The sequence below is a fragment of the Loxodonta africana genome, chromosome X (assembly GCF_030014295.1).
Source record: "Loxodonta africana isolate mLoxAfr1 chromosome X, mLoxAfr1.hap2, whole genome shotgun sequence".
Classification (NCBI taxonomy): domain Eukaryota; kingdom Metazoa; phylum Chordata; class Mammalia; order Proboscidea; family Elephantidae; genus Loxodonta; species Loxodonta africana.
Genome location: NC_087369.1, coordinates 47,372,669 through 47,387,003, shown reverse-complemented (window position 1 = coordinate 47,387,003; position 14,335 = coordinate 47,372,669). Strand labels below are relative to the sequence as shown.

Genomic DNA, 14,335 nt, shown 5'->3' with positions numbered 1-14,335 from the left:
AAATAGTCCTTCATTCTACTTTCTTCTCCTTTCTAATTAAGAAAAGTGCACTATCAACCGTATGACTCATGTTTATACCCCATGATAGCTAACATTGTTCCAGGCACACTGTGTAGCTCAATAAATGTTTGCTGAATTAATGGAATCGATGCTTTCCTCTGTGACAATTCCTGCTGGAGGATGTCCTTTATTTTGAAAACGCTTTGCCAAGGACTTCATTGAATTGTGACAGGCAGGATACAACCAATTTGTTTGTATGCTGCAAGAGATCAAAAAATGTAGCTGCCAATTTTTTAAAAACACAAGCAAGCAAGTGGGAAGGAAGCTTTTTGTTGTATATCCTTTTTCACTTCTTAAATTTTGAACCATGTGCATGTATTACCTATTTCGAAAAATAGATTAAAGTTTATAAAAAAAAATAATAAAAACACTCAAGCTGCTGTCACTGATTGTAACCAATGTCACAAAACAATTTGTGTATAAATTTTTGAATGAGAAACTAATTTGCGCTGTAAACTTTCACCTAAAGTACAATAAAATTTTTGAAAAATGATGTCACTGTTAGAGACCTAGTTTCAGCCTCTGAAACTTTGATGGTTATTAAGAACAATAACTAATTTGCTGAATTATTTCATGAAATTTAAATTCAGTTAAGTAAATTCTCAGAACAGACAACCAAACTCCAGTATTAACTTACCCAGTATAAAGACTAGATATACGCTTAGTGCACCATGACAGCAGGAGCATAAAAAAAAAAGAAAACAATTGCTTTAAATAATAATGTATTTGGGTGAGTTCTTCTTGCAGTAATGGTACAGTAGCTTGCATCAGACTAACATTCCTGCCAATAGCTACTGTAAACTCAGGACAACTTTTTTTGTTTGTTTGAAGGTACCGAAGAGCAACCAAAACAGGCAACCAGAGTGCATACAGCCTTTGAAAGAAGAGGAACATTTAACTGGCTTTTCCTCTCAGGACATTTTTCAGTCCACACAGCACATGGGGAGCAGAGCTCAAGCAGAAAGCCACAGTCTTATTGGGCAGACAAGTTAGAGGTTAGACTTTATAGCTGCCACAGTGGCTGGAAAGTGAGGAGGGATAACATGGAAAAGAGAGAGCCACAAGGGAGGAACCCCAAAATTGGCATACAGACCCTTAAACATGTGGTTGAGTCATGAAGTATACATTGTAGAGCGACTTCAAGGAGCCCAAGGGGAAAACAAGACCTGAAGGCCAAAAGCTGTACAGCGATTTCAGCAGTTTTCCAGTGATGGAAGACAGGCGGAGAGTTCAAGATCCACCTAGTTAGAGGACCTTGTGAAATGGCTGGAGCTTCTTCCACTGAAACCTTAAGAGTAAAGACTACTTCCCTGGCCTAAAGGCAAAACTGAAATTGGCCTACCCTTACAAGGCCAAAAACCAAGTCGTCCCCATATCAAGTTGATCTCCCAGTAATTTAACTGCCTGCCAGAACAAAAGTCAACACTCTTCAAAGGAAGATAAGAGAATCCAGAGTTTCTGCGACTGCCATCCACAATATCTATTTACAATCAAATAATACTAGACATGTAAAGAAGCAGCAAGAGGGAAAAATAGGTAAGAGAAGCACACCACAGTCCAGACATCGGAATTAACAAACAAGGTTTTATTATAAATATGTTAAAGAATTTTACAGAAAAATGGAGGAGAAGGGAATAATTACCAGCTTGATTTATGAGGCCATCATAATCCTGATATCAAAACCTGGCAAGAATATTCCAAGAAAAGAAAATTACAAACCAGTATCTCTTACGAACATAGAGAACACAAAATTTCTCCACAAAATATTAGCAAGTCAAATTCACCAAGTGGGATTTATCCTGGGAATGCAAATTAAGTTTAACAATTGTAAATCAACCAATGTAATAAACTGAATAAAGGAGAAACATTATATAATTCTTCCACTGATGCATAAAAAAGCATCTGACAAATTTCAACAACCACTCATAACAATACAAATAATAAACTTTCGACATACTAGGAATAGAAGAGAATTTCCTCAATCTGGAAAAGGGCATCCATGAAAAAACTCGCAGCTATAATTAGTAATGAAATATTAAATATTTTTACCCAAGATTGGGAACAAGGCAAAGATGCCCACTCACCCCACTGCTATTCAACAGTGTCCCAGATGTCCCACTCATAGCAATAGAAGAAGAAATAAAAGACTAGAATGGGAGAATTCAAACTGTCTTTAGTCACAGACAACATGATTGTGTACATAAAATATTCCAAGTTATCTACAAAAAAACTACTAGAACAAATTAGTAAATTTTGCAAGATCATAGTTGACAAGGGCAATATAAAAAAATCAGTACTGTTTCTATATACCAGCAACAAACAATTGAAAAATGAAATTTAAAAATCTATATAATTTACAATAGAATAAAAAATATATATACTTAGGAATAAATTTAGCCAAAGATATGAACTACAGACTATAAAACATCTTTGAGAGAAATCTTAAAAGATTTACATAAATGGAGAGACTGTTCACAAATTCAATATTGCTAGATGACTGTTCTCTTCAAATTGATTTATAAATTCAGTATGATCCCAGTGGAAATCCCAATAGACTTTCCTTCTGTCAAAATGGACAAGCTGATTCCAGAAATGGAAATGACCTAGAATAGCCAAAATGATTTTGAAGAACAAAGTTGGAGGACTTATACTGCCTAATTTCAAGACTTATTATAAAGGTATAGTGATCAAAATAGTATGTCGTTGGTGTAAGGATAGGCAAACGGATCAGTGGAACAGAATAGAGAGTTCAGAAATAGATCCATGAATATAAGGTCAATTGATTTTTTATGATCGTGTCAAAGTAATTCAAGGGGGAAAGGAAAATCCTTCAGCATTGTTACTGGAACAACCGGATATCCATATGGAAGATAAAAAGAACTTCAACCCTTTTTTGAAACCATACACACAAATTATTTTAGATATAAATGTAAAAACTAAAATTATACAGTGTCTTGGAAATAGCATAGGAGAATATCTTTGTGGCCTTTGTGGTAGGCAAAGATTTCTATGGCAGTACCCCACCCCCAAAAAACAGCATTAACTGTAAAAGAAAAAATGATAAACTGAACATCATCAAAATTTAAAAACTTTTTTTTTGAAAGACACCATTAAGATAAATGAAAGGAGAGGCCACAAACTGGGAGAAAATATTTGTAAATCATAGGTCTGATAAAGGACTTGTATCCAAAATATGGAAACCCTGGTGGTGTAGTGGTTAAGAGCTATGTATGCTGCCCAAAAGGTCAGCAGTTCAAATCCACCAGGCACTCCTTGGAAACTCTATGGGGCAGTTCTACTCTGTCCTATAGGGTTGCTATGAGTCGAAATCGACTCAACGGCAATGGATTTTTTTAATCCAAAATATATAAAGAACTCTCAAAACTCAATAATAGAGAAACAAACAATCCAATTAGAAAATGAATAACAGATGTGAAGAAATACTTCACCAAAGAAGATATACAGATGGCAGATAAGCACATGACAAGATGCTCAACATCTTTAGACGTTAGGGAAATGCAAATAAAAATAGCCACAAATTAAAATAGCCACCTATTAAAAAAAAAAATTAGACTGGCTAAAATGCAAAAGACTGACCATAGTAAGTGTTGGAGAATATGTGGAACAACTGGGCCTTTGTACACTGCTGATAGGAACATAAAATGGTACAACCATGTTGGAAAACAATTTGGTAGCTTCTTTTAATGCTTTCAAGACATGTGGGACATACGGCATCCCACCCACTTTTTATGCCTCTGGAGTTCTTTAGAACAAGGGTAGCCTGATATTAACATGGTTAGCCTCAAGGTGGGAGCCTTTTGAAATGCGTGAAACTAAAAAATCCTGAGTGGGAGCCCCATTTTTGTGTAGAATGAGCATTGTCTTAGGTGATACCAGATGTGTGATTTTTCTAAAATTTTGACAGGTTTGCCTACATTTCTGTGAGATAAGCCTCCTCACTATGTTTCCCTTTTACTATGTTCTCTTGAGAATGTACTTATGGTGAGACTAAGCTATTGCCAGTCTTCGTTCAGTCATAGTGGCCATTTTCTCCTTTATGTCATTCATTGTTTCCAAGTGTTACTGGCTCCCTTCTTTTCTAGCTTCTGAACAGTAAATAATGCCTTTTCAATAAGGAATAATGCATTGCAGTGGTACTTTTCAAGAGTCTGGAACTCGTATAAGTTATTCTTACCCTACACTCAATCTTGGGGCCCAATCATTGCTTGTACATGTAGCAGGTGGACTGCACCAATGTGAACAGTTCTGCAGTATTCCAGGGCAGCTGTTTCTGCTTCTTAGCTGTTAATACTGCTTTTATTATAATGAAGAATGCATAGGAGTGGTAATCTTCCTGAAACTCAAATTACTTTAGTTTTATTTATTTTGCCTCTAAGTACTGCTTTTGCAGTAATGAAGAATGCATTGCAGTGGTAATATTCCTGAGGTTTAAAAAAAAAATCCCTTGGCTTTATTTATTTATTGACTTTTTGCAGTAAGGAAGAATGCATTGTACCGTGTTTTGAAAAGTTTCATGAAAAATAATTAAAAGGCTAAGAAGGAGGAGACTGGAACAAAATGTATGTGCAGTCATTGTCAGGTGCCTTCATGGTCTATCTCATGTTTTGCAAATTTTTGAGAAATAAAATAAATAAAAATAAAAGATTTTATCATTGACTCATATCGGCAGGATTTATGTTGTCCAGAGGCCACTGGGACACATATGGCCCCAGGTGACAGGTATCAAAATCCATAACTCATAACAAAAGTTCTGAATTTGTCCTTTAATCAGCATGCCTTCATTAATGAAAACACATAGTCCAAACCAAAACCAAACTCACTGCCATCGAGTCGATTCCAACTCATAGTGACCCTATAGGGCAGAGTAGAACTGCCCCATAGGGTTTCCAAGGAGCAGCTGGTGGATTTGAACTGTCGACCTTTTGTTTAGCAGCCATAGCTCTTAACCACTGCACCACCAGGGCTCCAAAACACCATAGCATCAACAAAAAATTCAAAGGAGAAAATAATTAGGTCTTGAAAGAGTTAAACATATGCCTATCTTACTATCCAGCCATTTCACACCTAGGAAAATAAAAGCATTTGTCCATCCAAAGACTTGAGCATGAATGTTTGTAGCAGCTTTACTCATAAGAGGCCCAAACTGGAAACTATGCAAAGATCCATGAAGAGTTGAATGGGTAGACAAATTGTGATATATGCATACAATGGAACACTACTCAATGAAAAGGAATGAACTATTGATACCTGCAACATAAATGAATCTCAAGATAATTATGCTAAGTGAAAGAAATCAGACAAAAAGAGTACATACTATATGATTCCACTTACATAAAATTCTAGGAAATGCAAACTAATCTATAGTGACAGAAAGATCAGTGGTTGCCTAGGAATGGGTGGGGAGGGCAACAGAAGGGAAGGATTACAAAGGGACATGAAGAATCTTGGGAGTGATGTATACATTCATTATCTTGATTGTGGTGATGGTTTCATAGGTGTATACTTTAAATATGTTCAGTTTATTGTATGTCAGTTATACCTCAAAAAAGCAGTTTTTTTAAAAAAGACACAAAGAAAGGAATACTTGCAGTTTATACATGTATATATCCCACACGTCTTTCAGTCTGTCGTACTGTGGTGGCTTGAGCGTTGCTGTGATGCTGGAAGCTATGCCACAAGTATTTCAAATGCCAGCATAGTCACCCATGGTGAACAGGTTTCAGAGAGCTTCCAGACTAAGATAGGCTAGGAAGAAGGACCTGACAGTCTACTTCTGAAAAAAATTGGCCAGTGAAAACCTTATGAATAGCAGTAGGACATTGTTCCTCAGGTTGGAAAGCACTCAGAATATGACTGAGGAAGGGCTGCCTCCTCACATTAGAGTGAACATTAATGATGTGGATGGAGACAAGCTTCCAAGACCTTCATTCGCTGAGGTGGCATGATTCAAAATGAGAAGAAACAGCTGCAAACATCCATTAATAATCGGAACATGAAATGTATAAAATACGAATTTAGGAAAATTGGAAGTTGTCCAAAATGAAATGGACCACAAAAAGATTGATATATCAGGCATAAGTGAGCTGAAATGGACTGGTATTGGCCATTTTGAATGAGACAGTGATATGGTCTACTGTGCCAGGAATGACAAATTGAAGAAGAATGGTGTCACATTCATTGTCAAAAAGAGCATTTCAAGATATATTCTGAAGTACAATGTTGTCAGTGATAGGATAATATCCATACACCTACAAGGAAGACCAGTTAATACGACTGCTATTCAAATTTACGTACCAACCGCTAATGCCAAAGATGAGGAAACTGAAGATTTTTACCAACTTCTGCAGTCTGAAATTGATCAAACATGAATTACGATGCATTGATAATTACTGGTGATTGAAATGTGAAAGCTGGAAACAAAGGATCGGTAGTTGGAAAATATGGCCTTGGTGATAGAAATGACGCTGGAGGCCACATGATAGAATTTTGCAAGACCAATGACTTTTTCATTGCAAATACCTTTCTTCAACAACATAAACAACAACTATACACATGGACCTCACCAGACGGAATATACAGGAATCAAATTGACTATATCTGTGGAAAGAGATGATGGAGGAGTTCAATTTCGTCAGAACAAACCAGGGGCCAACTGTGGAACGTACCTTCGATTGCTCATATGCAAGTACAAGCTGAAGGTGAAGAAAATTAGAACAATTCCCCAAGAGCCAAAATATGGCCTCGAGTATATTCCACCTGAATTTAGAGATCATCTCAAGAATAGATTTGACACATTGAACACTAATGACTAAAGACCAGACAAGTTGTGGAATTACATCAAGGACATCACACATGAAGAAAGCATGACAGGAAAGAAAGAAAAGGCCAAAATGGATGTCAGAAGAGACTCAGACTTGCTCTTGAATCTGGAGCAGCTAAAGCAAACAGAAGAAATGATGAAGTAAAAAAGCTGAACGAAAGATTTCAACGGGAGGCTTGAGAAGACACAGTATTATAATAAAACGTGCAAAGACCTGGAGTTAGAAAATCAAAAGGGAAGAACACCATCAGCATTTCTCAAGCTGAAAGAACTGAAGAAAAAAATCAAGCCTCGAGTTGCAATACTGAAGGATTCTATGGGGGAAAATATTGAACAACGCAGGAAGTATCAAAAGAAGATGGAAGGAATACATTGTACCAAAAAGAATTGGTCGGTGTTCAACCACTTCAGGAGGTAGTATATGATCAAGAACCAACGGTACTGAAGGAAGAAGTCCAATCTGCACTGCAGGGAATGGCAAAATATAAGGCTCCAGGAATTGACGGAATACCAATTGAGATGTTTCAACAAAAGGATGCAGCACTGGAGGTGCTCACTCATCTATGTCAAGAAATTTGAAAGACAGTTACCTGGCCAACTGACTGGAAAGATCCATATGTGTGCCCATTCCAAAGAAACGTGATCCAACAGAATGTGAAAATTATCAAACAATATCATTAATATCACACACAAGTAAAATTTTGCTGAAAACAATCCAAAAATGGCTGCAGCAGTACATCAAAAGGGAACTGCCAGAAGTTCAAGCTGAATTGTTCAAGGAGGACGTGAAATGAGGGATATCATTGCTGATGTCAGGTGGATCTTGGCTGAAAGCAGAGAATACCAGAAAAATGTTTACCTGTGTTTTATTGACTATGAAAAGGAATTCAACTGTGTGGATCATAACAAATTGTGGATAACATTGCAAAGAATGGAAATTCCAGAACACTTAATTGTGCTCATGAGGAACCTTTACAAATATCAAGAGGCAGTTGTTCGGACAGAACAAGGGGATGCTAACTGGTTTAAAGTCAGGAAAGGTGTGCGCCAGGGTTGTATTTTTTCACCATACCTTTTCAATCTGTATGCTGAGCAAATAATTCAAGAAGGTGGACTATTTGAAGAAGAACGGAGCATCAGGATTGGAGGAAGACTTATTAACAACCTGCGTTATGCAGATGACACAACCTTGCTTGCTGAAAGTGAAGAGGACTTGAAGCACTTACTGATGAAGATCAAAGCCTTCAGTATGGATTGCACCTCAACTTAAAGAAAACAAAAATCCCCACAACTGGACCAATAAGCAATGTCATGATAGATGGAGAAAAGATTGAAGTTGTTAAGGATTTCATTTTACTTGGATCCACAATCAGTGCCCATGGAAGCAGTAGTCAAGAAATCAAATTTGCTGCAAATTTGCTGCAAAACACATCTATAAAGTGTTGAAAAACAAATAGCCAGAATGCTCCTTAGAAGCAATGATGGCAAAATTTCTTCTCACATACTTTGAACACGTTATCAGTAGAGAACAGTTCCTGGAGAAGGACATCATGCTTGGTAAAGTAGAGGGTCGGTGAAAAAGAGGAAGACTCTCAAGGAAATGGACTGACACAGTGGCTGCAACAATGGGTTCAAGCATAACAATTGTGAGGATGGTGTAGGACCAGGCAGTGTTTTGTTCTGTTGTACATCAAGTCACTATGAGTCGGAACCAACTTGATGGCACCTAACAACATATGTGTGTGTGTGTATCTTACAGAGGACTTGTATACAGAATAAAACAACTCCTACAAATTAACAATAAGAAGACAAACAGCTAAATAAAAATAAGCAAGAGACTTGAACAGACACTACACAAACGAATATATACAAATGGGCACTAGTACCATTGCCGTTGAGTCAATTTCAACTCATAGCGACCCTATAGAACAGAGTAGAACTGCCCCATAGTTTCCAAAGAGCGCCTGGTGGATTCAAACTGCTGACCCTTTGGTTAGCAGCTGTAGCTCTTAATCACTATGCCACCAGGGTTTCCCAAATAGACATTAAGCACACAAGATGGCTTTCAACATCGTTAGCCATTAGTGAAATGCAAATTAAAACCACAATGAGATATAACTACACACCCACTAATCAGTTGCTGTCAGTCGACTCTGATTCATGGCAACCCCCTTTGTGTCAGAGCAAAGCTATGCTCCATAGGGTTTTCAGTGGCTGATTTTTCCGAAATAGATTGTTAGACCTTTCTTCCAAGGTGCCTCTGTGTGGACTGAAACCTTCAGTCTTTCAGTTAGCAGCTAAGCGTGTTAACCATTTGTACCACCCAGGAACTCCCGACACCCACTAGAAGGGCTAAGATTAAAAAAGGACTGACAACTCCAAATGTTGGTGAGGATGTAGAACAACTGGATACTCTTACATTCTTGGTAGAAGTATAAAATAGTCCAATAACGTTAGGAAATTTTAAAGTATCTATTAAAGCTAAACTCATGTCTACCCTATGACTCAGCAATTCCACTCCTAGGTATTTTACCCGCTACCGTGGAGTCGATTCCAACTCAAAGCGACCCATGGGGTTTCCAAGGCTGTAAATCTCTATAGAAGCAGACTGCCACGTCTTTCTCCTTCAGAGCCACTGGTGGTTTCAAACTACCGACCTTCTGGTCAGCAGTCCATCACTTTAACTACAGAGCTCCTAGGTATTTACCCAAGAGAAGTTTTTTAAAAATGTCCACATAAAGACTTGTACAAAAATGTTCACCGCAGCCTTATTCATAATAGACAAAAGCTGGAAATTACCCATAGTAAAGTAGGTAAAGAAATTACAATATCATCATACAATGGAATACTATTTGGCAATAAAAAAGAACTACTGACACAAGCAACAAAAACATTATGTTGAGCAAAAGAAACTTGACACAAAAGAGTACATACATTTATATACAGTTTTAGAACAGAAGCTGCTGGAAGTGGTTCAGGGACGCTCAACAGAACAAGGCCTGCAAAAGAACTATTCCCAAATGACAGCAAATATCTACAGGACACAGTTTAGAAACTGGGGTAACATGTTATCTGGTTGATATGAGCATGTATAATGCTGCTCAAATGAAACAAATTGTTTCTGTTGCTCTTATAACCAAACCAGTTGCCATTAAATCAATGCCGACTCATATCGACCCTCTACAACACAGTTGCTGTTGAGTCGATTCCGACAGAGTAGAACTGCCCCCTAGGGTTTCCAAGGAGTGCCTGGTTGATTTGAACTGCTGACCTTTCAGTTAGCAGCCAAACACTTAACCACTGCGCCACCAGGGCTCTGTTTTTATAACAGGCAACTTTTAATAAGTGTTTGCAGAGGGCTAAGCTTGTTACATACATTATAGTTCATTTAATACAACAACTCTGCCAGCTGAGTATCATTCTCCCCTTCTCACAAAAGAGGAAACAGGTTCATGGTGGTTAAATGACACTAACCTTTGTCTTTCCACTGAGCTGTACTATCTCCCACCCCAGTCCGCCTAGCCTTTCTGAGCTTCCGTTTCTTTAACCGTAAACTGAAGGACTTGTACTTCCTGATCTTTGAGGGCTTTCATCTCCATGGTTCCACAGCAGCTGTTGCCAACCACTGCCTCTAAGAACAAACACCTCACTCAGAGCTGTGTATGCCTTTGCTGCCTTCTCCCAGCCACAGCTGCTTGGACTGCGGGTGAACATTTGAACACATGGACATCCATCCTTCTCCATGAAAATGGAATTGGCACTGAGAAACTGTCAGTGAGATCATATGAGCACCTGAACGAAAGGACTGGATAGTTGGGGCTGGGGTTTCTACCGAAGCCACTGTGCAGGTCAGTGCCACGGGGGAGCAGGAGTCAAGGGCAAGGTGAGGAAGCTAGTGTGAGAGACAGGGATAGATCTGACAGGAGAATCGCAGGGGCAGAGATCAGGAAACCAGGGAGAGAGGGAAGCTGCTGGCCAGCTCCTTAGTTCTCCTGTTGTTGTCGTTAGTTGCTGTGGAGTCAACCCCAACTCACTGCGACCGCATGTGTGTAGAGAACTACTTCACAGGGTTTTCTAGAATGTGACCTTTCGGAAGCAGATTGCCAGTCTTCTGAGGCACCCCTTGGTGGGTTCAAACTGCCAACCTTCTGGTTAGTAGTCCAGTGCTTAACTGTTCGCACTACCCATGGACTCCTCTAGTTTCCATAAGGCCCTGCTATAGCTCTTTCTGTGACATTTTCCCGTTTCTACTTCTTAAATCCACTCAAACCATCTGTGTGAGTGAATGAATTTCTGTTCCTTCCAATCAAACAAGTTGTGGACAGTTGACACCTCTTCTGGTTATTCAGCACCTTACAAGCACTCTTTCTACGTTTAGGGAGTTTTCTGCACAAGGAGGCCTGGTGGCACAATGGTTAAGCGCTCAGCTGCTAACTGAAACGTTGGTGGTTTGAACTCACCCGGTGACTCTGAGAGAGAAAAGACCTGGCAATCTGCTCCCGTAAAGATTATAGTTCTATCGTGTCCTATAGGGTCGCTATGAGACGGAATCAACTCTGCAGCAAGCAACTACATTATAAGTCCTGCCTCCTCAAGACAGAAGCCAGTAACTCTCTTTCCCAGCTCAGTTTCCCTTCAAGTTAGGGCCCAGGCATGTGACCTAGCTTAGCCAATCAGACACACCCAAGACAAACTTATAGATTCAGAGGCAGGCGCCATGTCGAAACAATATTCTAGAAGAATGATGGCAGAGGCATCTGACTTTCAGGCTAGCATGGGATTTCTGGCACCCAGCAACCAGTATGATCTTTGTGAACTGCCATGTCTGCCCTCCAGTGGGGGTGGCCATGGGGTCTTTGTTGGAGCTGCCCCTCTATGTAATTTAGGCATTGCTCCTGGCTGTGTGGCCTCCAACTGGAAAGCCTGTGAACACCTAATATCCTTAAATAAGCTTCTTCTCTGCTTCATCAGCCTAGAGTGGGTTCTCCTGTTTGCAACAAGAATTCTTACCAAAAACATCCTGAATAAGACAAGTTCCCTTAATCTTTCTAGAACCATCTCCCTCCTTCTGCCCCCTCCCAATGCCCTTGAAAAACTACACGAACTCTTCATTTTGATAGAGAAAAAGAATCAAATTCATTGACAGGATATACACAAAATTGAATCAAAAATTATTTAGGACATCCCTGATTTTTCCAAATCCAAATGAAAAAATGGCCTCTCCCAGAATCAGCAGTAACTGTTCCAAAAACAAATCTCCTTGGCTGTCCAGAGCTAAGTTCCATGGGAATACCTTAGGCAGCAAAACATTTACCAAATTAAAATTCAGATTACAGTTTGTGAGAAGAGAAAGTCAAATTCATTGGCAGTTGCTTAGCAATCCTGTTCTCACACTGGTATTTTTGGGAAGGATCCCTACGGAAATCTGAAAAGGCTCCCAGTCTGAGGAAGGGAGGGGAAGATGGGAAATTCAGCAGGACTGGCCTCTGTTCAGCCAGCCTCTGTCATAGCTCCAGGGTTCACGCATGGGGCTTTCCAGAGCATTCCATCGTGTGTGTGCGCCATCGTGTGCGTGTGCGTGTGTGTGTGTACTGTAGGTGAAAGTTCACAGTGCAAATTAACTTCTCATTCAAAAATGTACACTCAAATTGTTTTGTGACGTTGTTTGCACGCCTGAAATGTGTCAGCACTCTCTCCCTTTCCAACCGGGGTTCTCCGTGTCCATTTTTCCAGTTTTCCTATCCCTTCCTGCCTTGTTGTCTTTGCTTTTGGGCAGATGTTGCCCATTTGGTCTCACATACTTGATTGAACTAAAAAGCAAGTTCCTCAACATGTGTTATTGTTTGTTTTACAGACTTGTCTAATCTTTGGTTGAAAGGTGGATTTCGGGAGTGGCTTCAGTTCTGAGTTAGCAGGGTGTCTGGGGGCTACAGTCTCACAGTTCCTCCAGTCTCTGTCAGACCAGTAAGTCTGGTCTTTTTTTGTGAATTTGAAGTTTGTTCGTGTAAAAATGCGTGGGGGCACAGTCTGACCACCTCTAACTTCAGGAAGGGGAAGGAGGATCAAGATCAACAGCCCAAGGCTGATTCCTATGAGGCAGAGGTTAGACATGTCTCCCCTCTCCACCATCTTTATCAATTCTGGCACCAACCATCCCTCCCACAGCCCCTTGGCACTCTCTACTAATCTTTTGGCTTCGATAATTCATTGCAATGGCCACACAGAACTCACAGACAATACTCATGATTATGGGGTTTATTAGAGAAGTAACAGGTTACAATTCAGGTTCAGGAAGGCTCAGGATACAGTTCTTCCATCAGGACATCCTCTTCCCAGCCATACCCGCAGGCAGGCCTCTCTCTGGCCCTTGGCCTCTGCCCAGCTCAGGCAAGTGTTGCAAATCTCTTTTAGCTCTGCTGATAAGTACCCTGAGGCACCCCACTCCACCAGTAAGCCTTGGCCCGAAAGTGCTCAGCTCTAGCTCCGTGAGTCAGCAAACCTAGCTCCACCAAGTGCCCAGGGACACCCTACTCCACCAGCAAGCCTCCTTCCCCAAGGACCTCAACTGCATTCTCACTCCACGGGCTGGGAAGCCCATCATGCCGTCTCCTGCCCGTCTCTCCTGCCAGCATTTCTCTGCCACTGCTCCTCAACATCTTTGGTGTTACAGCTCTCTCTCTCAGTCTCCTGACTCCAGGAGCTTCTCGGCGCAGGCATCCCAGGTCCAAAGGACACTCTCCACTATTGGCTTTTCTTGCTTGGTGGTAGTGAGATCCTCTGTCTGCTCTGGAATTGGCTCTCTTTTAAGCCTAGCAGGATGGCAAAACTGACCAATCCCCTTGGAGGGCCACATTTACCTTATTTGCACAGTCCCACCCAATCACTTGGGTGGGAGTTAGAAGACTACACAAAATTGATCCATCGCACTGCAGTTCTACATTTTTCTCCTGCTCATCCGGGACCCTCTATTGTGATCCCTGTCATAGCCATTGGTGGTGGTAGCCAAGCACCATCTAGTTCTGGGCTCAGGCTGGTGGAGGCTGTGGTTCGTGTGGTCTATTAGTCTTTTGGACTAATATTTTCCTCGTGTCTTTGGTTTTCTTCATTCTCCTTTGCTCTGGACAGGATGGGAAAAGTAGATGTATCTTAGATGACCGTTCTCAAGCTTTTAAGACCCCAGATGCTACTCACCAAAGTAGGATGTAGAACATTGTCTTTACGGACTATGTTATACCAGTCAACCTAGATGTCCCCTGAGACCATGGTCCCCAGCCCTCAGCCCCAGTAACTCAATCCCTCAAGCTGTTTGGATGTGTCTAGGAAGGTTCTATGACTTTGCCTCAGTCAAGTTGTGCTGACTTCCCCTATATTGTGTGTTGTCTTTCCCTTCACCAAAGTTAACATTTGTCTACTCTCTAGTTAGTGATTTCTCCT

The 14,335-nt window shown here is 40.4% G+C and overlaps 1 protein-coding gene across 3 annotated transcripts in view; it reads right to left on the bottom strand.

The window, feature by feature from the left end:
* Nucleotides 1-14,335, bottom strand: part of NYX (nyctalopin) — a 53,861-nt gene that overhangs the window by 17,934 nt on the left and 21,592 nt on the right. For 2 of the 3 annotated variants that reach the window (XM_064278168.1, XM_064278169.1), the window contains exon 1: nucleotides 1-14,335. This exon is cut by the window's left edge. The exons of the other annotated variant lie outside the window; for it this stretch is intronic. The gene's annotated coding sequence lies outside the window, so the exon portion shown is untranslated. 3 annotated transcript variants of the gene reach the window in all.